Source organism: Notechis scutatus, chromosome 1, assembly GCF_049901735.1.
Source record: "Notechis scutatus isolate UNSWTSFEM ecotype Mainland chromosome 1, rNotScu1.2, whole genome shotgun sequence".
NCBI classification, from domain to species: Eukaryota; Metazoa; Chordata; class Lepidosauria; order Squamata; family Elapidae; genus Notechis; species Notechis scutatus.
This window is the reverse complement of record NC_142009.1, coordinates 304,770,430-304,795,730: the sequence shown is the minus strand read 5'-3', so window position 1 is coordinate 304,795,730 and position 25,301 is coordinate 304,770,430. Positions and strand designations below refer to the sequence as shown.

At 37.4% G+C, this 25,301-nt stretch overlaps 1 long non-coding RNA gene across 1 annotated transcript; it reads left to right on the top strand.

Moving 5' to 3' along the window:
- The first annotated feature begins 246 nt into the window (after positions 1-246).
- Positions 247-24,193, top strand: LOC148133468 (uncharacterized). The gene is made up of 3 exons (XR_015747413.1): positions 247-385; positions 5,208-5,276; positions 23,353-24,193. It is a non-coding gene; the product is annotated as an uncharacterized LOC148133468 (long non-coding RNA).
- Positions 24,194-25,301: the final 1,108 nt, after the last annotated feature.

Here is a 25,301-nt window from a genome sequence, read left to right as displayed (position 1 = left end):
GGATTAATACTAAATCAAATACATATAAAAAAGAAAATCAGATACAATATGAATTGCTATGATTGCCAGTAAATATAGTCGATAGCAACTGCTTATGGAGGAAATAGAATGAGTACCTGCCTTGTGCCAGGTTGTGCATTTGGATATAGTAGAAATAGTTAGTAGAACAGGTTTGGAAGTGTGAGAAAATGCCTATTGACTTCTTCTTATATTCATATTGGCTTTCATCCTCATTATTGCAGGAGGATTAGCTCTGTTTCTCATAATGCCAGGCCATGGGTCACATGAAAAAACCTGCCACAATTTGCATGAGGATTCACACAGCAGGTCAGTACAAATGAGAATAGAGTGCTGGAAAAGATGGATCTCTGCAAGATATTGCAAGGTAGGGCATTATTTGCATGTTCTGGTGCCAGAAATATGATAGATTGCTTATATAATTATCTAACTCATCAGCATGATCACTTTTCCACTCTTGGTACATTTGAGATGTAGCTGTAGCTTTGCATACATTGATAGTGTAGCAGCATGACTCCACTGAGGTTTGATTCTAACTTAAGCACTTTTACCAGAGAGTGAACGTATCAGAGGCTAGAAATGGACAGTGAGCGGAAAGTATTATTTAAAAGCCAATGGTGGGAAAGATGCCCCCCCCATTCTCTCTCACAGCAAGAGAGCAAGCAAACCTCTTCCTGTAGAAGACGAAAGTGTAAAAAAGGAGGAAGAAAAGAAACAATTAATTCTTTCCCCGTTCCATCTCCCAGCATGGATGCACTTCCTAGTTTTCCTCTAAACTAGAACAATTAACTAGTGCAACTAGCTTGCCCTCCACTTGCCAGTTGTGGGTACTTCATAATTGGAGGTTTTTAAAGAAGATACTGGACATCCACTTGTCTGAAATGGTATAGATCTCCTGCTTGAGCGGGGGTTGGACAAGGTTCCTTCCAGCTCTATTCTTAATTTAAATTGTGGCTTCCAGATACTCTCCTAAGAGAGCTCCAAAATCATATAGTGGGAGAAGGGCTTTACAAGAGTTGGCCAGTGTCTCTTCTAGGTTTCTTCCAACCTTGTAAATAATAATGTCCAATGTTTGGACAGTGTCTGCCAACTTCCTATGATCTCATATTTCCAGGGGGTCTAGAAACCCATAGTTTCAGCTTCCACAAAGGCTACAACAGCAGTGCTTGTCACCACCATTGTTGTAATAACACCTACTTAATATAATTACACTATTTCATAAGCTTATCTAATCCACACCTAGGTCATGGAGTCTCCCATACCAATTGTGATTCAGTACCTTCTAGCTAGGGCTGTTTTATAGAAGACTCTGACTGCTTCTAATTCTTCTTCTAAGTGAGCAGTTTGGGATTAAATACATATAATTCAATGAAGTCTTACTTAATGTTTGTTTTTAAATAAACATGTCACTGAAAAGTTTCCCTTCAGATACTTGAATATATTTTGCACAAAATGCCGGAACAGTCAAAATTAATGACAGCTGGCCTTAATAAAATATCCCCAGCCGCTTTTGTTACCAATAAGTATTTAAATATCAATTTTCCATAGGCTCTGGCAAGTTAGAAACAAATCATTTAGATATGCTAAGGTAGCTTTCTTGTGCTTGCCACTTTTCTATTGCTCTTTCAATCAGTGTATAACTATTAAAAATAAAATGGTTCTAATCACTGTGGAAATAGGTCCCCCCATAAGACCATTCTAATAAACTAGCAATAAACCTCTGCTTTCTCATTGTTATTTCAGTCTTCCAAGATGGAATAGAAAGAGATGACACAAAGGATTATAACTCATCAGTAAGAAAGCATAGGAAGACTAAGAAAGCTAGTTTTTTCTTTCTACAGTGAGGCTTATTAAACATGGAAGACTTTCCAATCTGAAAATCACTACAAAATCTGGCACTGCTCTCTGTGTGTGTGGGTGTGTGTATTTCTGTGTATCCTTGCAAGTGTCCTATTAACCATACAATAAAACACATATATCAATTAGAAGAAAATATAATTTGTATTTTTTTCCACAAGAGGTTAATATAGGGTGTATACATACAGTGAGAAATAATTTACAGGACAAATTCTCCATCAGATCAGTTCAAAAAAGAAAGGTGGGAAAAAAAACACCTCTTGGCTCTTGACACTAAAGGCTTAACATCAAATACGGCCAGAAATCCATTTTCACAGTTTTATTGCCCATTCTGGACGCTTCATTTCAAAGGAAAAGAATTTGAATTCAGACACATAAAATTCCCTTTGTTCTCTTGCCCTCCAGCCTTTGGTGCCAATGTGGACAGTTCTGTAGGGAGAGTCAGAGATTAAAAAAAAAAAAACAGGAAAAAGAAAAATGAAGCAGCTTAGATACCTGCCTTCAAATCATACCCCTTTGGCTTTGCTAATTAAATCAGGTTTGCAATAAACTTGACAAAGCACTGTCAATTATAATAATTTACATTAGCAAACCAAGCAAAGAGGCTTTAAACACTCATATAAAAAGGCACACACAACTCACATACCGCTTTGGAATTAATCTATCTATCCTAAAGTATGGCCCTTTGAATTGCTGGGGAGGGGTCATGATCTACTTGGACAGCTTGATTAGATGCTTTTTAAAATCACAGGAACTTTGAAGATGTGTTTTTGTTGGTTTCCTGTTAGTTCTAGCTGGCCTTTCCCCTCCATAAGTTATTATTCCGGGTACGGAAGGCAACTTGATTATCAATGATTCATGACTGATACACACATGCATATAAATTGCCTGGGGCCTGCTCACCTGGGAACTCATAAGCGAGCCTCTGCTTGTTCAGAACAGGAGTCTCTAGAAGATTTTGCTGACAATTGGTTCTGACCTCTGCATCAGCCACCTGCACTTATAGAGTTTACCTACTCAGGTATAGAAGTAAGAACAAAATGGAAGCCTAAAGGTTCCTTTGGACCTTTTCTTAACTGAGCAAACCCAGGATGTACTGAAACTGCCATTCGTAAGATTCCCAGTGAGCAGGGCTTTCCATAGTCCTATCATATTTGGAGGGCATCAAGATGACAAAAAAGGCAATCCAGTGCTGACAGAAAGTGCCCTATGTTGAGCATGACTGGAAGAATGGCCTCAGTCTTTGAATGAATTTTGAGTGAGATACGAGAGCTGCTAGTCACACAGAGCAGTGTTTCCCAACCTCAGCAACTATAGGATGTGTGAACTTCAACTCCCAGAATTTGCTAGCCAGCGTGCTGACTGGGGGAATTCTGGGAGATGTCTACAAACCAACTCAAAGTTGCTGAGCCTGAGAAACAGTGATAGAGAGGATTCAGAAAACATAGGGCATGCTAGTTGGCCCATAATAGATGTCAACTCATAAAATATTTCTATGATCTTTTTAGAGTTGCCAACAGAAAGGGACAGTGCCGGACATGTTAACTCCCAATAAATCCTTTTGAAGTTTTGGAAGTTTGGCTTGAGACTCATGATTTAATTGGGGTAACTGCCAGAATCCTGACAATAGACCTTGATAATTCAATACTGTTTTAATTTTGGTAATCATAACTATCATAATAATTGCTGGTGCTGAGATATAGTTAGCTATAAAGCAAGAATTGAGAATCAAGTGTTGGGCATAGTTTATTGCTGGCTGGACAGAGTCCAGGCCTGGTTTAGATAGCTTTACAGGCAGGGAATAATTTACAGGCACGGAACCAGGCAGAGTCCAGGCCTGGTTTAGATAGCTTTATAGGCTGCTTGTCCCACCTCCAGTCTAGGCATCTGCCAAGCCAATATAGGAAGAGAATAGGTCGATATAGTCTTCTGGTTCAATCTATCAGGCTTTCTCCTACATTCTTGTAGGAGGTTATAGAATGTTGACTAGAATGGATTAACAACTGAGGGAATAATATGAAATGAGTCAAAGAAAACAGTGTAATTTTAGTGTTTTCAACACAACCTACTCATAAGAAAATCCTTTAAAAATCGAATGATACATTCCCCAGGATAAGAATAAATATGCACCCACTGTCATTCACATGAATATTTTTTTTCCCATTTAATAGGTGTTTTCCCTGTCTGTCTTCTGCTATCGCATTGCATAACCTATTCATTCAATATTTACATTTATTTTGGTAGGCTACCTATGACTCTTGCCTCTGTAAAGATTTCTATGGAGTTCCTTTCCACTATTAAAACAAAACAAAACAATGCAATGGTCTAAAGCAGGGGTCGCCAACCTTTTGGACCTAAGGGACCACCAAACTCATAATTTTATATCCCAGGGACTACTAACCAGTTCTGTGGGCATGGCATAATTTATGGGTGTGGCTTGGTAGTCATGTGACTGGCTGGGCATGGCTTGTATGTAGATATTATAAATATTTATATAAATATTGAATTTTTTATAAAAAAGAGCAACTTTTACCCAAAATCAGGTAAAGCAGGCAGGCAGATTGAGTTGCTCACAGAATCACAGATTCATTCAGATATCTATCTGCCATTGGCTAGCTCAATTTGTCACATAAAATTTGTTTGCAAGAAAACGCACAAAATTAACCCACAACACACTATGTATGTAAATATTGAATTTTTTATAAAAAAGAGCAACTTTTACCCAAAATCAGGCAAAGCAGGCAGGTGGATTGAGTTGCTCACAGAATCATTCAGTGATCTATCTGCCATCAGCTAGCTCATTCACTCACATAAAATTTGCTTGCCATGAGTCTGCACTGAATAATAGAACCTTCAGTCCTAAGGGAGGTTCGGCTGTGCTTAAAAGCAGAGCCGAAGATCTAAAGACTAGCCAGAAAGCAAGAAATCTCCCGGTAAGGAGTGAGTGGGCGGGGAAGGTTCCCACAGGCCATGTGGGCAGTGCAGCCTTGTGTTTCTGTGCATCCTGGATTAATTGCTTTGGGGGGATGCTCTGAGGGTGAGATTTCTCTGTGGCCCACCAAAATTTTCTGGGCCGCAGCCCATTGGTTGGCAACCACTGGTCTAAAGTTTACTTTGTAAGATGTCTTTATCCTATCTATAGTTATTGTAGGAATTTTTCATTAGAAGTAGAATCTGTGCAACTAATTAATAAAGTTCTTGAGAGAATATACAAGCAAACAGAAAGACTTTCTGATGACAAGAAAAATATAAATAATGGTCTGATTACATATTATGTTAAACAAATAATTTGCAGCTTGTCCTCTTTTTTGTATTCTTTCCAATCTAGTGAGACATTGGGGGGGGGGGGAGTACATAGAAGGGCTGTTACGCTTCTGTCTTCCTGGCTGTCCATCAGCAAGGTAATTCTTTGGGAAATGAACAGAAGGAGGCCAACTTTATTGCATGTGAGTGGAGGAAGTGGAGAGGAAGTGGAGGAAAGATGACGCTGAAAGATGAGGTGGATTAGGCTGGGGTCTGCAATGAAAAACATCCCAAGGAAAAAAATCTTTAGGAGAAGAGATGGGCAGAAGTTTGATATCTTGCTAACCATAATAAGAATAGAGCTGGAAGGGACCTTGGAGGTCTTCCAGTTCAACCCCTGCTCAAGCAGGTGACCCTATACCAGGTGTGTCAAACTCAAGGCCCAGGGTGTTTAGATCTGGTCTGCAGGGCCACCCTGAAAACAGCAAAGGACTGGCCCACGGTGCCTTTACCAGCAAAAACGGACCTCAGGAGAGCCATATGTGGCCTGTGTGAGCTCTGTTTTCACTGGCAGACGGTTGTTGCAGCAAAAAAATAGAGCTCGTGAGGGCCACATGTGGCCCCCCAAACTCCATTTTCACTGTCAGAGAGTTGCAAGAGGTGATTCCAGCCAAAAATGGAGCTTAGGAGCCCATTTTCATGGGCAGAGCACTCAGGCCATCACAGGTGCCCCCCAATACGAGTGACATCATGTTGGCCAAGCCCAGCCCGGCCCTCCAAGATCAAACACAACCCTGATGTGGCCCTCAATGAATTTGAGTTTGACACCCCCCCCTCTACCATTTCAGACAGTGACTGTCCAGACTATTCTTAAAAACCTTCAGTGATGAAGTACACACAACTTCTGAAGGCAAGCTGTTCCGCCAGTTAATTGTTTTCACTGTTAGTTTTTCCTTAATTCCAGATTGCGTCTCTCCTTGATTAGTTTCCATCCATTGTTTCTTGTCTTCAGGTGCTTTGGAAAATAAGTTGACTCCCTCTTTTTTGTGGTGGTCCCTCAAATACTGGAATACTGCTATCATGTCCCCGCTAGTCCTTCTTTTGTTTAGACTATCCATATCCAGTTCCTGTAACTGTTCTTCATATGTTTTAGTCTCCAGGCTGTTAATCATCCTAGTTGCTCTTCTCTGCACTTTTCCCAAAGTCTCAATATCTTTTTTTGTAATGTGGTGATCAAAACTGGATGCAGTATTCCAGGTGTGATCTTACTAAGGTTTTTATCAAGTGGTACTAATACTTTATGTGATTTTGATTCTAGGCCTCTTTTTATATCACCAAGGATTTTATTAGGGTTTTTTTGGTAGCTGCTACACACCAGTGGCTCATATTTAAGTGATTAGGACTACAGTGACTAGGACTACAAGGTCCCTCTCAAAGTTACTGTTTTTTGTGCCAGGTTTCACCTAATCTGTTTTTTCTGCCTAGGTGTAAAACCTTGCTTTTCTCCACATTAAATTTCATATTGTTGGTTAGAGCCCATTGTTTAAGTCTGTCAAGATCTTTTTGCATCCTGCACTTGTCTTTTGGGGTGTTAGCTATTCTCCCCTCCCTTCTAATCATATAAGAAAGGAGGTTTAGTCCACCCTAGGTTTCCCAGTGTTCCCATATACACAAACCTGCACAGATTCCACAGACAGGCACAGCAGAATGTGCTTACGCTCATACAGATGCAACCTGTTTGTTACACAGAAGGCAATGAAGATGCCTCCTATGGGCACAATGGGTAAAGAGGTTTGTTTATTTATTTGATTTGTGTAGCCGCCCATCTCAAACAAGCGACAAAGAAGTCCTGAAGAACTGCTTTGCATGTTTTCCTCACCTTATATCTTCTATGCAAATAGGCAACTCTCTAATCTGGATTGCCATGTGAGGTTAAGTTACATGGACTGGTCTTTTACCTGCCCACTCCTGGTACTTAGCTTTTCATCTTTAAAGAAACGGATGGAAAGAAAATATTCCTAGATTGTTTGTGGGCAGGATATGCTGACTTATCTAAAATGTATGAGCTCTTTGAGACATTTTTTTTCTCTTAAGAGTAAAAGTGCTCTTGGTGTCACAGCAAGGTAGAGTCTCCACAGGGCTGATTTTTTTTTTGCTCAGCAGCTCTGATTGTGTAACCATATAACATTCTCATTCCAGGAAGCTCTGCATAAAAGAAACAAACTCTGTGAAAAACCTGGATCATGAGTGCCCAAGATCCACTTTTATTATTAAAAACGAAAAAGGACAAGTCAAGAGCGGCAACCAATTGATACAAGTTTTTTTTTACCTGTAGAAATTTTCCTTCCTGCCAAATTGTTGAGCTGAAGGGAGTTAAACCTCTGGTATGTGGGGATAAACAGATTCTAGATTGGCCCAAAACTGAGCTCATTATAATGAAGGAATCTGAATGAACATTTGTGAGGTGTGCATGAGATTAGAGATTAATTACTAGCTTTCTGGCTGAGCTGCAGACTACAAATCTACAATGAAATAAGATTTCATGTTCATTATCTACTCTAACTAGTACATCTAGTTAACCTTTGCTTTTTTTTCTTTCACAAGTAATTTCTTTCAGAGAACAATCCTATATTTGAAAATATCCTCTCTTTCAAAAGTGAAAGCTGCATTGGGGTTCCTTTTGAGAGTCAGTTGAGTTAAATGAGTGGGACTGATGGGTGGGGTTTGCAATACAGAGACACATTCCCTCTGCCATCGGCGATTTCTCTCTTTTATATACAACCACATATTTTTCTTATGATACAAACACAACTGAAAATTGGGGGTGGGTGGGAAGGCTTTAAACCTTTTTCTCTCCTCCCCTTCCCTCCAGTGATGCACCTGGAGAACAGGCTGAGGAAGCACATATATTACTTGGGCCATCTTCTCCATTATAGTGAGTGTTTATTTAATTGCAACTGATATGATTTCTACATTAGCAATTATGTATTCATTGGGATTTGAATCTTTTTTTTCAAAGCCATGTAAAGATTGTTTCCTTTCTTGATGCTATGTAATTGCTACTCTAGCAGTATCTGTTTGATTTTCAGATTAAAATTAGGCACACAACCCAACCTCCTTTTTCGCTGAGAACTAGACAGATACCTTCAGAAAATGCATAAATGAATCATGTGACAATAAAGATCTCTCTTGTTCATCCCAATGATCAACATACAACGTTGAAACTTGTGTACAGAAGGGAATCATTCCTGAATGAACCATAGGCATGGCTAGGATTTTCCTATGCACAAGAATGTCCTCTGCTGCATTATCTTTCTTTCCTCCTACCCAAATTTAGCTTTTGGGAGACCTGGTTTGAAAAGTCAGATATAGTCTGGTGTAACATGGATAAGTCAAAATAATGGCCAAAAATCCTATTTCCTCACTGGTAACAGTACAATTTATTATGTGAAATTAAATAACTACTAAAGCATATTTATCACTGGGTCAAGTGACCAATGTATAATGTTTCTGAATATATTGGAAATGCAATCCTTTCATTTATAGTTACTTAGAATGATCCTTGCAGTTATTGTCACATGATTGTCACATGATACACCCTACAGATCTAGTCCTTGATTTATAACTGCTTGTTTAGCGATTGTTCAAAGTTGCAATAGGCCCCTCAAAAGATACTTACAACCCAATTTTAGAGCTATGATCCCACCCCTCCATGGTCATGTGGTTGTATTTTGGGTGCTAGGCAATCAAACTCACCTTTGCAGCCATTTGTAGCATCTTGTGGTCATGTGACTGCAATGTTTGATGTTTTTTGCTGGTTTCTGGCATTTGCTTCTGGTTTCCAGCCCCCCCCCCCCAAATGCCCATTGGGTAAAATGGATTCACTTAATGACCCATGGCACGTGCTTAATGACTGTAGTGTTTGCTTGACTGTAGCATTTGCTTAAGGACCAACTGCAAAAAGTATCATAAAATCAAGTGTGGTAACATGGTGATCTGTTTAATAACCACTACAACTTACAACTATAATTCTGGGCTCGATTATGGTTCTAAGTCAAGGGCTATCTTTACCTATGTTCTTTCCCATTGTAGTGGAAGCATCAAGTATGGATTTGAAATTGTCCATCCATGTTTTATTAACAGTTGAGGATATCATCCAAACAGATTGCAAACTATTTCCAGCAAAGGAATGTAGCTATGATTTGTGGGAAGATTTTTATGGCTATCTTTTCTGATCAAAAATAGCATGTGCTGCATTCAAACAATATTCTTTATCGTGAACATTGCTTAGAAGTTCTAGTATTCCAGCTCAGCATATCATATGAACTTGTTCACAGCATGACTGGGCAATGGGATCTAATGGATTAAGACTAGGCTAACTCAGATTCAGGTCCACTGTCACCCATAAAAACCCAGGGAATGATTTGGGGTCAGTGAAGTAAGTTCAATGGACTGTTGTGGCAGAAAAATATTGTAGAGGGAATACTGGGCATGCTACCTTTAGATCCTAGAAGGAAGGGAAAATGAGTCTAGAAACTAATTTAACAAGCAAACATAATTGTAGCATTATTTTGGTTTGCAAGATTCAATGACGTCACTGGGGAGAAGAGATAAAGAGTGTCCAGGATTGCCATTTTTGGCAAATGCTGCATTTTTGCCAGGACATCTGGTTACAGTCTTTATAATGACCACAATTCATCAGTTGATGACTCGTGGTTGAACATTTGAATTGTCCCCACCAAAAACAATTATGTCAGAATGAACATCAGGAGACAGGAGAGTCACAGTGGCCACTCCAAACAAACTGTTCCCCTCATCTGATGTTATGGTGTTAGAGAAATAAATAGGTGTTCTTTCTCTAGTGCCCAGCAGCATTATGAAGCAGCTGCTTTGCATACATGCACTAAAATTGGCATTATAGGCTGACATATTTCAAGCACAGTTAGGACATGACTCATTGTTCAGATTTTCATCAGTTAACCTCATTGACACCAGTGACACTGCAAAGGAACAAAATCCTTATCATATGTTCAGCACATGGTCAAAAGCACATGTGCCTCTTGCCATATTCTCCCATCTGCTCCTCATTAGGGTTTGACAAGGAGAAGGAAGGAGAGAAAAGGATAAAAGAAGACAAGAGTATGTGTTTAAAAATCACTTTGCTAGTGCTGGTTTGTGAAAATCTTTTTATATTCTTAATGATTCTTCTCATTTTTCCATTTTTCCACTTTCTTTGTTATTTACGGAAAAATCCAAGGTAATTTGAAATTGTGCATAATAGTCATACTACACAGCTGGATGTTTGATACTGAGGGTCATGCTTGATGAGACCATGTACTGCATCAGTTTATCACTCTCTGGATCCCTCTTGGCTAGTACCAGAAATCTGCAGGAATAAATGACTGAAAAGAGATCTGGCCATTTTAAATTACTGTACTAACATTCAATTTAACTTTGGAAATGTTATTATATTCTACTGTAGTGGACATGGGTATTGCACTTTAGAAGACAGTTCAGTGTTTTTAAGCAAGGCTGTTTTGGCCTCTTGGAATGCAGTAAGACCAGTGTGTTGAAGCTGAGAAAGAGCGCTATAGTTGCCACTCCTCAGAATTTCCCTCCTGTTGCTGACAGATGCTTCTGGAGGAGAGATGAGAGAGACAGTGGGAACTTCCTTAGCTGGTGAGAAGACTTCATTTTCTCAGAACGTTGGGCATACAAAAGGTTCCACGCAAGCAGACTCTGAAGATCCTGTTTCTGGCTGCTGTACAGATTGTACGTTCAGTGCAAATAAGAGTAACACCAAAAACATGCTTGCACATGATTTGGACTGCACAAATGCTCAGTTCTGTCTCAGGCCAAAGAATCTGTAGGTTTATTTTGCTGCTAACATTCACACTTACATGCAGGTGCCCACAACAATTAAAATAAACTTGGAAGATCTTGTAATTCCTCTTAAACTACAGTAAGCTCTCTCTTGGAAGTGAGATTGGGCTGATTTTGCTTTAGGATTGGGGGGACTTTAGTGATATGTCTGATATATTTTCTTCATCTTTTCTTATATTTTTTAATGCAATGAAAGTATAAAACCATTTAAAAGAATATAAGAAAATAAATAAGAGAAGGAAAAGTGGAAGGTAGGAAGAAAATAAAGAATTCTGTCTTTTGCTCTGCTTTCTATGGTTTGTTCTAGTGATTGTAATCTTACTCTTTTTCCTCCTTCCCCGCTTTGTATTTTCCTTTCCTCTTCCTTTAACCCTTTTTAGTCCTCAAATCACCAATTCAATTTTTTCTATCTTTTAACAAACAATCCATGTATATTTTCTTGTCTACATTGTTTTTCCTGACAAATTGGTCAGCTTTTCCATTTCTGAAAACTGTTAATTTTATAAACTAATCTTTCATATTTCAGTCTTGCCTCGGTTAGCGTATGCAGTGTTATTTTTCCATATTTCTTTTTTAATTCAGTCTCCAAAAAGCACAACAGAAACAATTCTAGTTTCATTGTAATGCTAATCCACAATATCTTTTGCATCATTGTATGGATTTGCATCACAAACTTCTTTGTTTTGATATTTTACAAATCTACCATGCATGATATAAGGATCCCTCCTCCTTTTCACACTTCCAACACCGGTTTGATATTTCTTTATACGTTTTTGACAGGTTGATGGAGTAATATTTTGTACACTTTTTTTAAAATAGCATGTGTTTTAATTAGGGATGCACAAAAATTTTGTTCCACATTTTTAGGCAGTAATAATTACAACTTCTGTTTTTTTTCAAGGGGTATACTTTTCCAAATTTTGTTATACAAATTAAAATGCAAAGCGTAGTTAAAATGAAAACGTAGATTGGAATCTGTGTAAAATACCTTTTAAAATAAGATATATACAACAGGTGTACATCAAGAAAAAATGAAATGCAGAATTTACCTTATCTATCACAATTGCAAATTGAAATGAAAATGATCAAAGGACTTATAAATGAATAAGACTGGAGTAAACTTCATCGATCTAATTTATTCAATTTTGATAAGGCGGTATTTATTGTAAGCTACTTTGGATATTCTGGAAAAACAGAATATAAGGAGCTAACCAAAGCAAAGCAAACCATATCAAACCAACTCCAAACATAATTAAATAATAGACTTTTGATTGTGAGTGTTTGCTTCTCCGACTGCAGATAGAAAGCAATACAAATATTTGCAGGAAAAAAATGTTAAATGTGTTACAACAAAAACTTCAACTAATTTTAATTTAACGTCAGGCAATAGGCTATTCACCAAGATCCTAGATTAAGTGGAAGACTTGGGTTATTAATGGAGAATAAATTTCTTGGGACTCCCATGTCTTGCAACTATGTCCTAACTTCTCTTCTTCACTTTAGAGAGTTAAATCTTCCCTGAAAATGTGCGTAAGGGTATGAAATAATACTTGGAGAGAAGACAAGATGGAAAATTTTATTTTGGTGAAGTGATAGTCTATCAAGATGAAAGGGAAGAAATAAATAAAATGGCTCTTTGCCATTTCCTTTTAAAAGAACTTTCCTTCTCATTACAGGAAACAAATTCTGTATTCTCCAGTATGACGGAAGGTTGGACCTTCAGTATTCTCCCTCCCTGCCAAATCCCCCCATATATATCATTTGGAAACTTTCTAAATCTGTTGTATCATTGAGAACATCCTGAGGCCAGTACTGTACAATGTACATGCTGTTTGGGTCTCATTCAGTTACAACCTTAGATTAGTTATTTTAGCATCAATGCCCAGCTTAGATTATTAAAATGATTTCTTGCCTCATTGCTCATTGCTAACTATGCCACAAGACATTTAGGTTCTATTTTTTTGGGGGGTGGGGGAGGGTTAGCAGTTTTTTAATGGTTAGTCATGTTGACCAGCGTTGATTAGATGCGTAATCTCTCTCTGTTCCTCTCTGTCAAAAAGTGGAATGAGGAACTTGTTGGAATATTTTAAAATATTCCTCCTAATTTCTTAAGAAATTCCTCATACATCCTATAAAAAGGCTGTTTAGATGATCACTGGACTAATGGAAGATTTTCTAGGTGAGGAGCAGAGGACAAGTTTGTGTTTCCTCTAGCCTACCATACATATTCAGTTGAAACTGTAAACAGCATTATTCATACTATTAATAATATAGTAGAAAATGAGGAGGAACATAGGAATTGAAAAAGGAGGAATTAACATGTTCACACAGTGAAAGGGAAGAAAAAAAGATTCCCTGTTTTTTTTTTTCTTTTATCATTTTGGTCCAATGCCTTCAGGGAAGACTTTGAAGTATATTCCTCACTGTATATAAATTAATAACCTGGTATTCATTTACTTTTATTTTCCAGCTTTCTACATTGACAGTTGGCAGTTTTATGCATTAGCTATGAATAAGTGCTGGGAATGAGTAAGAAAATGACTGCAGGAGAAATTGAAGTGAGCTACAGATACTGGTGACCACCTGGGTGTGTAAAGGCAGGATAGAACTAAATTATTGGGTGGAAATCATATAGAATATGATTTTGGTTGAACATTAAGGGACCTAATGGTAAAAGGAGTTCAGTGGTGCTATAGACTGCCTCAGGACACAATGGGCCTTTAAGCAAAGGCTGGAAAGTCTAGTTGCAGAAATTCCTGCCTTGAGCAAGTGGTAGAATTACAGTATATAATCTCTAAGATCTGTCTAAAGTTCTGTGGTTTTACAGTTCAAGCAACATAAAGTACATTATATCACCCCAAGGTCTCTACTTGCCATCTCTATTAAATATAAGTTTCAAGTCATTTTGAAAAAGTCATCTAGCTTTATTTTTATGCTAGACACCTTGTCTATTACTTTGTAAATTTATATACTTTTAAAGTGATGTGCTACAAGTGAAGCTGCGATTGGAATGAACTGAGAAATTGGCAGCTGCTGTTAATTTTACTGTTGGATTTTGTTTGGTTGTGGTGCTTTCTGATTAATTGTAAGCTTGGTCATAGGAAAGTGCCTTGAGTATTCTGGGTTAATATAAGGTAACATTGTTGTAAATCAAAGGATTTGCTAATAGTAAGCTTAGGCTCTGAAGAATATGGGAGTGAATATTCCCAAGGTTCTGTCCATTGCAATAAATCAGTCAATTAATCCCCTGAGAGAATTATATTTCCAACAACCCATCCTATTCCAGCAGGTTGCTAGACAGAAAATGATACATGCATGTGAGTGTCTCTGTGTGGAGCATGTGGTAAGTATGTATGTAGGTATGTAGGTATGTAGGTATGTAGGTATGTAGGTATGTATGTATGTATGTAGGTATGTAGGTATGTGGGTATGTGTAAGTGTACGTATGTGTGTGTGATCTTATATGCTAGTCCACGGGTGTGAAACTTGATTGCATCATGTGATGTATCGTGATATATTGCAACTTTTTTGCCTTTGTGGAGCTAGGGTGGGCATGGCTTTTGCGTGATGCAACCAGCCTGTGGGCTGGCAGTTTGATACCCTTGTAAACAAGCAGAAATAAATTCTCCTCTGCTTTAAATTTGTCTCATGTGCTCTCGCTGCTGCTTAAACCCAGTGGGGATGGGGAAAGGAGTTAGGTTATTTGCCCAATGAACATAAAACAATCATTTCTCCGCAGATTAGAACAGAATTAAGCACATTAAAAGACAGCCATGAAAGAATGGAGTTGCATACATACAGGGATGTTTACAGCAGAGGTGGTATTCAGCAGGTTCTGACCAGTTCTGGAGAACCGGTAGTGGAAATTTTGAGTAGTTTGGAGAACCGGCAAATACCACCTCTGACTGGAGATTTTACAATACCCCTCCCCTGCCACACCCACCAAGACCCACTCACAGAACTGGTAGTAAAAAAAATTGAATCCCACCACTGGTTTACAGGAAGAAGGTGTTATAAAAAAAATCAAGATGGTGGCCATAATTATTTAATGGAATCTCTACAGCTTGATTTATTTCTAATAGCTCTCTAATAGTCTCTGCTTTATGTTTTCTTTTTTTGCTTTGCACTCCTAGGAAATGCTACAACCTTTAGGTTATAAATATTTCCTAGGGATTTCAGACCATGAGCTAGGAGCAATTTCTCTGCTCAAATGTTGTTGGTATAATAATGTTGTACAAATCCTTCAGGAGAGATATTTGAGAATGTGCGGAGAGAAGGCTGGTTTAAAGAATTTGAGGACACCATGCAACACTAGGCATGGAGCCCCTGCCCAATACACACTACCCTAAATTAACATTGCACAATTGAGTGAGTCTTTTGCATCCAAAAGCTTTTGACAGTTGATATACTATGGAGAATGAAAATCAGGTTGACAAATTGTTTACATATTTTTAAAACAATATATGTGGCTTATGTTCATCATATCCTAGGCCAATGATTTTAGACAGAAATCCACAATAAGCAAAACTTTAAATCACATGTGAGAGTAGATTAGCATACATTTATCAAATGTGTTGGTATCTTCTTTTTTCTAGGCTGCATTAATTTTCAGGGCAATTTGCATTCCTCTCATAGAGCCTTTCAATAAACAGCTAACTCTGATCTATAATACAGTCAGTTTGAACAAGGAAGGTTTCAAAAGGTTTATCCATATAGCTAAACTGAGCCTCAGTCATCTTTGTGCACAAAACACCCACGTAGGCTATTTGTCTTGGACTTGAGTGTTTGGCAGGAAGCCTGACTTAAGCCTTCAGAATGAGAGCTTAGTGAAAAATGCTGGCATTCACTCTGAGTTTAATGTCCACAGCTGACCCCACCCACTGTACTTAGCTGCAAGGTTTTTGGCAAGCATGCACAAACCACAAGACAAGTTTTATCATCTGGTAAACCTGTCGCTTGAAAAAAAGGGGAAAAAAGTTTTCAGTAAAATATTTCAACAATTATAGCACACTTTAATTAGGTGCATAGCACATAATTAGGGCTGTTTTATAATGTATAGGGTTTCAAACAAGCAAACATCACATTCTGAATGGTTTTTAGCACTGCTGCCTTTTAGAACAACAGTTTAATGCAGCTTAATACCGTACCTATGAATCTGCCTATGCTTCAGACCCAAAGGTTGGCAGAATGGAATAGATGGCTAGAGTTATCTATTATGAATCATTTTTTAAGATTTTCTATATTTAGGCTTCTGAGGCTGTGTTGTTTAGAGCTGACTGATGATTATTGTTCTTTAATAATCCCATGTTGAACTGAGACTTGATGCTTTAAGAGGTTGAGACTTGGAACTATTCTTTCTCTATATTCCATAAAGCTTTAGTGTTGACTAGTAGCTGTTAAAAGGTGTTTCAGAATTATCATGCTGAATATTTGAAATAGACAATTGCTAACCTTTGTCATAAGGAGTGCAGTGAAAATATGGAATAAGTTTAAATGTAAAGAAAACCAAACCAATCACAATAGGGTATGACAAGCAGAGCTGACAATGAAGCTATTGCTGTATTGGGTAGTTTCTGCCTTTTAGGATTAACTATCAACAGTAAAGATTCCAGCAGTTAAGAATTATTCTGCAGACTACAGCTTGGGAGAGTAGCAATGAAGGTCGTAGAAAAGATATTAAAATGCCAAGATGTGCCTATACCTACAAAGATTAGAATCATGTCAGTAATGGTTTTCCCTGTGATGATGTATGAAAGTAAAAGTTGGACTTCAAAGAAGCAGAATAGAAAAAGTATTGATGCTTTTGAACTTTGGTGTTGGAAGTTGGAGAAGATTCTTGAGAAAAATATGGATAGACAAGAAAACAAACATAGATTATTGAACAAATCCCATTAGCTGTGCCTTCAGAGAAGGATGAATTGCAGCTCTATTGAAACTCAAATTGAAACCAGTGGATCACAAATATTCATGTCTTACTTAAGTCCTCTTTCAGTTTGTACTAAGCACCCAGATGGATGCTATCCATATTGGATTAAGGATGTCCCCTGTGTCCCCATAGTGCTGTGGGGCAACCATGGGCTTGGGAAGTGGAGCTTTACATCCTGCTTTAGTAGATGTGCAAGGAACAGTTCTATAGTTTTCTTTGGAGCTGTGAGCAAATGGTTTCTCATTGGCAGGAACTCTTACTTTCTCTCTCTGAGCAGGTGGCAAGGAGCTCCTGTGCCTTGGTAGATTTCCTTCCATTATCTTAGTTATTCAAGGATTGTCTTTGCCATTCTCCATATGTGGTGGTTTAAATTAGGCAGTTGATTCCCCTCCCTATGTTTCAAAAGAAACTGCACTGAGCGGGAAACAAGGAAAGGACACTGTGCCAGCTAGCTGCAATTTTCAGTGTTCACTCCTTTGCCAGCTAAAGGAAGGGAAGATAAGGACATTTTGGGGGGCAGCACTCTATGGAAGCAGTCTGGTGTATAAATGTAATCAGGACTCAATTCTTATGTCTGACCTTGGAAGAAATAAGAACTTAATGTTATGAACGCCACTGCTCTTTGGTTTGGGAGGACATTTGTTATTCAGGGATAGAGTCTCTTAAAGTTTATAAGCTTAATAAGACTTTTTTATAGATGCTATTAGGTCAAATCCTTTAACAGGTTACCATCTCTTTTTGAACTGTTCAGTAGCCGCATCTTTTTCCAGGCTCATTCAGCTGCTTTGGCTGGATGAAGGCAGTTGGGAAAACTTTGAAAGCAGCTGCCTGTGCCTAGAAGAGACTCAGTTGCTTTAACAGAACAAAAAGAGGGGCCCTGTATGTGCTCTGGGTGTTCCAAAGCACCTCCTTGACTGGCTTTACACAGATCTAATTATTACCGTGAACATCCTAGGGGGCCCAGTTGAACTAGTTGTTCTGGAAGGCTAAAAAAACATCCTTAGAAATCTTTGCCAGATTCTACTTAACCGTCATTTTCATTCCTAAATAACAAATATTTGCTGCTAGGCTAAAAGTGTCTCTAAAAATGTATACCAGAAATGTCTACTTTTAATATCCAGGTTAAGAAGCCATGAACATGAAATATGTACTGAAAAGTCGGTTGGGAGAGAAGAGGCCTTCAGCTATTGTAAGCTTGCCAACTGAGTACTTTAAATTTTGATTCTAAGCTTTCTCCCATAATTGTCACCTATATGTTGAAGGATACCATTTAGGTGTGGGTTTTGCTTGATTGCGGAGAGCACTTAAGAAGACACTTTTTATCCATGCAGATTTGAATTATTGCTTTTCCAGCTGGAATCAGTTGGCTGGAAGAATGAGCAGAAAGTTTTTCATTGAGTTAAGTGACTCTTTGATGATTTCACTAAAAACAATAGTTTTAATTAGTGGGTTCCAACCTGAAGTCCTTTCTTTACAAAATAAGCTAAAAGTGTTTTTTTACATGTGTGAACTTTCAGAAAAATAAAAGCTTATAAAATATTGATATTAAAAATTTTCACCTATAGAAAGAATTTTATTAGTATATGTTTTCTAATTTAAAATCCGTTTTCTATTATGAAAGATAATAGAGAATGACTCACAAAACATCTGGTGCTCCATTAAGGTTTGTATTGTTTTAATCTTAGTGTAGTTTTTGCTTGCTTCTAGTAACCTTTGGGTTTATCAGTTGTGCCTTCTCCTGCACCGGGAGGCCCTACTCATAATCACTCATGCTCTCGTGAGCTCTGTTGGGACTACTTTAATGCAGTCTACATGGGCCTGCCCTTGAAGAGCATTTGAAAGCATCAGCTGGTACGGAATACAGGAGCAATGGTAATAAACTTTGAATAATGAAATGGAAGGCATATAATTTTAATTAAATTAATAAATAAATGGTACTGGATTTTTGACAAATGTGTCACCACTACTCCCTGAGCTGCACAGATGACCATATACTTACAGGTGCAATTCAAGGTATTAGTTATCAACTTTAAAGCCTTTCATGGCTTGGGACCCAGTTGATTCTATCATCTTTCATCTTGTCAGGCAAGATGGGTGATTTTTGGAATTTTCTTGGCAAAGGAATGCTGGTTGGTGAGTCCTAGTAGACATACTTTTTCTGCTGAAGCACCTATCCTACACTTTGAAAATCAGGATGGCCCCAACTTGCTGACCTTTTGCAAGGGCTGAACACTTGACCCTGTGTCTGGCTCTCTGAGCATTTTTTTATTGATAATAGTGGGATTTTATGTTTTCTCAGCTGCTATATATTTCAGTTTTTGTATTGTTGTAATTGTTTTTACTTTAATTTATATATAGGTAATCATACAAATTGAATGAATGAATAAACTCATTTTCTCTGAAAGGTGAAATTTTTTTTGGTGATTTTTTATTGCAAACACATATATCCTGAATATTAGAAAATGTTGCTCCAAATTATAAAATATAACAAAGTAAAACCACACTTCTAAATTTGAATAAAAATATTTAAATTTAAAACATTTAAAAATGCTTTTTATATATCGAATAAATCACTATGCAAATATGTAGCAAAGCATTCCAGCTACGGATGTTTTCTTTTTCTTTCCAAGCATCTCAGTAAAGTTGAGAGGACTTACTTCAGGATAGCTATTTATCTGACATATGAAAAAGAGGAAATATATCCTCAAAACAGGAGGGGTAGGTTTGTATCAAAATTGTATGTAGTGACACGTGCAGAGGTGCAATTGTGGAACATTGTTCTCCATATAGAAACACAACATTCCATAAATGAGAAAAATATGAGTAGTTTTTAGCAAAGGATGTACAAATTCAAAGAAAGTCTTACGCTTAGGCAAGAAAAACCAAAAGTACACATATAGACTGGGTGAAACCAGGCTTAGTAGCAGTAACTGTGAGAGGGATCTTGAAGTCTTAGTGGTCAACCAGTTAAATATGGGCCACGTGTGGTGGCGGCCCAAAAAACCAATGCAATCCTTAATTGCATTAACAGAAGGATACAATCAAGATCAAGTGAGGTACTAATATGTCTATAAAGCCTTAGTAAGACCATACCTAGAATACTGCATCCAGTTTTGGTCACCACACTGTAAAAAATGTTGAGACTCTGGAAAAAGTGCAGAGAAGAGCAACCAGGATGATTAGGGGACTGGAGACTAAAACATATGAAGAACGGTTACAGGAATTGGGCATGGCTAGAGAAGGACCTTGGGAAACATGATAGCACTGTTCCAATATTTGAGGGGCTGCCACAGAGAGGAAGGGGTCAAGCTATTTTCCAAAGCCCCTGAAGGCCAGACAAGGAATAATGGTTGGAAACTGATCAAGGAGAGATTCAACCTAGAAATAAGGAGAAATTTTCTGACAGTGAGAACAATCAATCAATGGAACAGCTTGACTTCGGAAGTTGTGGGAGCTTCATCACTTGAGACTTTCAAGAAGAAATTGGACTGCCATTTGTCAGAAATGGTATAGGGTCTGCTGCTTGAGGGGTGGTGGTGGACTAGATTAGGGGTCTCCAACCTTGGCAACTTTAAGGCTTGTGGACTTCAACTCCAAGATTTCCTCAACCAAAATTCTGGGAGTTGAAGTCCACAAGTCTTAAAGTTGCCAAGGTTGGAGACCCCTGGATTAGATGACCTACAAGGTCCCTTCCAACCCTGCTAATCTGTTAATCTATCTAAAATATATTAGTACAGTAATGCAATATATCTGCCTATTAATATAGTATGTAATATAATATATATATGATCTTAAAGCGACATATCAGGCTTCCAAACACAATGTGCCAATTTTTCTGTGAATGTTTTGAGGGTGGGGGATATAGAAGAGCTTACTGACCTGAACTAAAGATGACTTATCCTCAGGTATGGTGGCTTTGTCGGTACTTTCTCTTGGATGAAGGAACCAATTCTAATAGGAATAGAAAGATATTTAAAAGTTGCTTTAAAAATGGAAATATTTATCCTGGAAGAATGAATTAAATGTTTCTCCACTTTATTTCTGGGGTGGGGGGAACCCACCTCTCTTTTTCTATTGGGGGTTTGGAAAAAAATTGGTGCACAATGATTTCATATTGTTTATGTTGCATTTTCTCCAGAAAGTAAAACATGGCATTCATGCTCTCTTCCCACAGCAACCTTTGAGCCAGATTATGCTAAGAAAGCCCAGAAATTACAGATGAGATAAAAGTATTTGAGGAGATTTGAATCTGAGTTTTCTTTAGTTAATGTCTGACACTCTTGCCAGAATAAAAATTCTAGTTTCATGATTCTCCTGGAAAATATTATACATAACATTTAGCTGCCATGTAAAGATTGGTGTTACTTTCCAGAACTCTTCATAGCGAGAACATCATTTCAATTACAAATGTTCTGCAACATAGACCCATTTTATTGCACCTTTATTTCTTCTTCCTAGCCAAATTTTCTATTGAGAAAGTCTAAAAAGATGGTGCTAGGCAGCTTTTAATGAAATGTTAAAAAATCCAGGCAAAGGCATAATTTAGAAGATTTATATTACCCATATATGTTAATTTTCAACTCTGCTGTATAATAATTTAATAATTTGACTAGATGATAATATATAGGGCTTTAATATTCCTCTCTGTTTTTTGTGGGAATTATGGAAATGGAAAAATTAGGTACATATATTTTATGCCCTCCACACATGTGAAACCTATATAGTTGCTTATTATTTATTTATTGCGTTCTTATCCCACCATTCCTGCATGGAGAGTAAGTATAACATAACATCTCTCTTCCTCCAAGGTGCACACATTTCATTCTCATAACAATTCAGACAGGCTAATGTTGAGAGGACCAGAATCACTCAAAATCACTGTGGAAAGGATTTGAACTTTGCATTTGTATAAATTCAACTTTCTGCAATCCTGGTGGTTGTCCTAGCTGGGAATAATAAGTTATATTTCAACTGTTCTAGAGGGCAGCAGCTGGCTTAAAGTTATTTGACTCCAGTATTTGAATCTACTGCATCGTATAACTCTGCTTCTCAAAGGTGCATTCCTTGCACAAGACTGGAAATTTATGAGAAAAGAATGAGTAAAGTACAGAATCAATTCAGTCAATGCACTTCAACAACATTTCTTGAAATTGTGATATAACAGCATTTTTTATTTGTAATCCAACTTCCATTTAGAGATCACACAATTATATGCTTACATTCTACTCTATCCAAGCATCATCTGCAAAACTGTCTTATTTCTTCTAGCATCAGTGAAATTGAAGTCAGATAATAGAAGCAGCTTTTTTGAGATCATGCTATAGAAAATCATAAAATAAACTCTCCAAGGCTTTCCCAACTGATGAACTGAACTGCTGTTTATCTACCATTGAGTTGGCAAAAATAACTATGGATTATTTATTTGTTTGCTCTAGTTTATATGTCATTCCTGATTAGCTAATAACAAATCCATACAGAAAAAAGTAGACAGAAAGGTTAAATTCAGTCTTATAGTATCTAATGCCCCTAACTCAATGTACCATATGTGAGGGGCAGTATAAGTTTCACCTATCCTTTAAAGACTTCCCAAAGAATCATGTTTTGCAGTTCTTTGAATACATAATGAGAAAACCATTTAGCTATCTGTGGACTGGCTGTTCCACTGGGGTGGGGAATGTCTGAGAAAATTCTCTGCAAATGACATTGTCTCAATAGAAGGAATCATCTATAATATTTTTGGACAGGTAGACTCAACAAAAGCAGGCCATAATGTAGATATACTGTATAGACCATAACCATGTGGGGCTTTAAAAGTAACAGCCGATACTTTGAATTGAAGCTAACTGGTCGGCAATGAAGCTCCCAGAAAAGTGGGCAAGGAATGCCCCTAGTTATTCAAACCACCACCTGCTAAATCAATTGAAACTTCAAGGTGGTTGTCAACATAGAATGTAAAGCCTCTTGTACCAACAACAGACATAACTATTGTGCAAAGGCCCATCTGATCATTGCCTCCATTTGTTGTGTTAAAACAAAACTGGGAGTTCAGAACTTCAGACTGCAAGCCAGATCATTCTGGATGGAAGCTGGACAGATATGGAGATCATCCATTTCCAGGCGTTTGAAGCTGGACAGATATGGAGATCATCCATATATTGAATACCTTTCTCTGTATTGGTGGATGATTTCTCACAGCAGCTTCATATATATATTGAATAGTGATAATTCTAGCAATAGCCCAGCTGCCAATTTTCTAGCCAACTTTCCCTAAAAAGAATTGGATGACTTTAAACAATGGTGCTGGATTTTGTTTATGGATGCAATAAGATGGAGAAGTCAGCTCACCTTGCCAAACATACCACCATGGTGTAAATTCAAACTTTTACCCACATTGAGTTACATTAATCTTTGTTTTATACTAACAGAACTCCAGGTACTTTTGTAACTCCTAGAGGTTGGTTTATTAAGGATCTCTCATGGATTTGGAAGCAGGTAAAGGGCATCAGGAACAATTCTCCAAGAATCACCACCTTCCAAGCAATAAACAGAGATGGTTTCTAGGCTTCAGAAAAATCCCCAGTACCTTTTAGAAACCTACAAGATCTATTATGCTGATGGTGCAATGAAGCCCTTCTTCCTGCACAGATATCTGGTGCAAATACACTCCATGGAAGTCAGAAATGATGGGAAATATATTAACTACTTAATCAGAGAGTGCACCTGCTTACTTAGAGACTAAGCTGATTGACACTATTGCAACTTTTCATTAGTTACATTGCACAGGAATTATTTATAAAGATATAAAGACTCATCACTTAATAACTACAAAGGTAAGAGATATCATCATCATCATCATCATCATCATCATCATCATCATCATCATCATCATCTAAAGTTGGTGTTACAAAATCAGGTAGCACTTTCTATTATTTAAGATTTAAAATGAGTGCAAATACTGAATAGCACAGTTTTAATGAATGTAAGAAATGTGGATGTCTTAATGTTCTCAACTCCAAATTTAGCAAAGCAAATATCCCATAAGAAAATGCATACAAAGCTGCTCATATTAGTAATAATGTGATTAAAATGTGTTACATTAGGGGAAACTAATGATAAAAACTATGTTTTATATGAAATGAATGTAAAGATCTGTATGATTTTTCATGTAAAGTGTAAAATATCTAAAAACCAATGCTGGAGAAATAAGACTAGAAAAGTGTTGATTTGAAGCGGCCCTGTACATTTCATTGATTGAATGAAAGAATGAATAAATAAAAATATGAAACAAAGAGAAACCAAAAAGGCTTGATTAACCTCTTTGATCTTGCATCCATATTTTCACTGGCAACCAAACTATAAGAAGTAAATAAATGATATTGTGTGTATATGACTGTGAATCAGTTATCCAGAGTATTCTCCATGGAATTCTCAGTAGCATACACAGGATCGTACATTGCATCTATTTTAGCTTTTCAAAATATTTGTGAGTGCTGGAAAAAAATCAGTGCCAGAATATCCATCAAGTGAATAGAGTAACTGCATTTTCAGAAAACAGTAAAAATGATTTTATACATTATATCTGAGGTGAGCCATTGGTGAATTCACAGCATATCTCTGATATATGTTGATACACTAAATTAAAGATGGTAGATTTAGGATTGGACTTTTCAGTAAATATATCCACCTTGCCAAATGTTTTCCCCCTTAGCTGAAACAGAGACAATATGCTCTGTAACATAGTGTTTAAGTGCACCAAATAGTATGGGCCATCCGTAGTTCAGTGGTAGAAAAGACCGTAGCTCCTTGAAGGCAACCAGGTTGTGTGTGTGTGTGTGTGTGTGTGTGTATGTATGGGTGACTTTATATAAGCCATGATGTCTTACTTTCTTTTTGCCAATTGCAAGGCTTAAAAACAAGTAAATAAGCTTCACCTAAAGGTCTGTTGAATGATTACTATAAAAGCCTTATAAAGGGTACAGAACATATTTTAAAAGTCTTATATAAATAGAACTAGAATTAGAATTAGAAGAACTTTATTGTCATTGTACAAGTACAACGAAACTGTGGATGCACCCCAGCAACTGTTCGCAATACAATAAAACCAAAGCACTTAAAAATGAAGATGAGAAAAATAGAGTACCCACGTCTCCATTTGCAATTTGAGAGTACAATATCTACGAATATACACAAAATATACATCCAACACTGAATGTAACGCTTAGCTGAGTATAATACGCAAGAGATGGATTGTACTGTAATATGTTATTATACATCTGAATGGGGTATTGAGATTTCACATCTTTTCACATCTTAATAAGGTAGTGACTTTGTGTTTATTTGCAGTTCGGATGGCCCAGGGGAAGGAACTACCTGT